Source organism: Centruroides vittatus, unplaced genomic scaffold (assembly GCF_030686945.1).
Source record: "Centruroides vittatus isolate TY-2023 unplaced genomic scaffold, ASM3068694v2 contig_549, whole genome shotgun sequence".
Classification (NCBI taxonomy): domain Eukaryota; kingdom Metazoa; phylum Arthropoda; class Arachnida; order Scorpiones; family Buthidae; genus Centruroides; species Centruroides vittatus.
The window spans coordinates 6,568,366-6,570,746 of record NW_027122325.1 but is presented as its reverse complement, the minus strand read 5'-3'; positions in this window follow the sequence as shown (position 1 = coordinate 6,570,746).

The window sequence follows — 2,381 nt, the reverse complement described above, 5'->3', positions numbered from 1 at the left end:
GAACCCACAATGCAGGGAGCCCACAACTGGAAGATATTTTTGTTTTGTTACACCCAACTTAAGTATGTTTATTGCACCTAATTACATTGGTAAATATAAGGACAAAGTAGTGAACTGAACACAGTACAATGATTTAGAGCAACACAGAAAAGATTGACCACTAACTCTTACTCTTACCTCCCTTCCCAACACATGATCAAAATGTCAGTTGAGTGTCAAAGGTCACAGCAGGGATGTTGCATCCTGACCCAGGTTAAATAAACTGACAACCATATGACATTTTTTACTACAGTAGAACAAATAACAAACTATCTGCACAAAATTTGACATCTTAATACACAAATTATAACATTGTAACATAGAACCAATACTAAAATAGTCTAACATTGCCCTGAATAAAAGTTGATTGGTCAACCACCAGACTGTGAAGCAATTTTAATTAAGAACTTCTAGTTAATTTCTTGTAAAATGTATATGAAAATGTAAGAAATATTTGAAATATAATTATTATATTCAATTACAATTTCTGATTTTACAAAATTTTCAAAATTAGATGAATGATTGATAACTCATCCACGTGGCCAGCACATTGAACACAACCTGCTGGGTTTTGACTGAAATACAGCTTTTACTTGGTAACAAAAGCAAAGTGCTTGTCTGAATGCATCCAGAATCACAAGAATTTAAACTTGAAGAATTTTGAACTATTGTTTATTTTAAATTGTGTGAACTGAAATGAACTATTGCTGGAACAAAGTTACTGAAAAGTTAAACTGTTTCCTGCATTCTAGAAGAACAACTGGTATTAATAAATTTTATATAAAAATATTTTTACTTTCTTACACCAGAGAACTTGGTATTTTTATTTATTTTATGGCACACAATTTAAAATGAGTCCTATTAAAGTGGTTTTTAGAAGAGAATATTTGAAAAAAAAAAGAATTAAAAAAAATACCAAAACTAGACTAATTTTTCAAATGGACAACAGCTGAAAAAACTCGATTTTGAAAATGCAAGAGCTGGATAAATGTGAATAAAACAGTACAAAAGAAATTACAGAAAATTTGGAAAGGAGTACACCTACAGTTCATTTAGAAAATAAAAACAACAAAAGGCCTACAGCAATAAGTACGGTACATTAATATTATCTTCTGTCCTCATCCTACACACCGGGGTGTATAAAATATAAATCGAACTCACTTGTGCCTATTGACCGGTGTGAAATAAATAAATTCAATTCAACTTCAACGAACGTTTTCTGGACGCCTTCCGTGTCCTTCTTCAGGTTAACTGCTGGATTCTATTATTTTTAAAAAACTGCGTTCCGATCTTTTAAGAACAAATTCAAATGAAGATAGTTCGAAAGCGCGATGACCATCGCGCATGCGCTATATCTGTCGTGCTCCTTGTCGTACTGTATCATATTCTTTTTAATCTTTGTATTCTTTTTTATCTTTGGGTCACATGATTTCATGTGTTATCGGACCCAAATAAATCTTCATGCATCCTCTTGTAATAAAGTTTGCCAAGCAAGCGAAAGAGTTATCTCGTCGCGTGAATTAATGCATGTTGTTTTAGTTTGCGCTTTATGTATCTCTATCGCTTCCAGCCATTTGAGGTGTTCCATCCGAGTCGTTTTAGTTATTAGCGTGGCCCCCGCGAAGTCCACATTAATGCCCGGTTCAGAAGCGTACACTGCAAGCGACGTGGTAGCTCTGTTGTATCTTATATCCGCCTCGTGTTCTTTAACCCTGACTTCCATAGAGCGTTTCGTTGATCCTATGTAGATCAGATCCCTATTAAATCTCTCGTCCTTTATCGGGATTCGGTATACGCCTGCCATTCTATTCGGGTCCGATGGGTCCTTTCCGTTACGTAACAAAGTGTAAATGGTTGGGCCTCTCCTATAAGCAACGGTGACCTTACGTCTCCTTGCGATAGACGCGTATACGGATTTCAAGGTCGGGTTATATGTGATGGGTATTCTCTCCACCTCCGTATTTTGGTTGTTACTTTGTGCCACTGCAGGTGCGTTTTGGCTCATTCGTGCTCTTTGGCGTTCCGCCATTCTTGGAATAATGTTGCGGTAGCCGTGTATATCCGCAATCTTCTCAATATGTTTCAACTCTTTCTTAAGCGCTTGTTGAGTGGAAGAGTGCGTGTATGCCCGTCTGACCAATGATCTAAATGCTGCTATTTTGTATTGGATCGGGTCGCATGAGTCATTCGGGATGTATGTGGGGCTTGCACATTGTTTGCGATACACAGAGGTATGGATGTTGTGCGAGTCAATCCTGATATCCACATCCAAAAAATGCACATTGGTATCACTATGTTGCTCAACTTCGATTGACAGACCATACGTGTTATCATTCATCTTT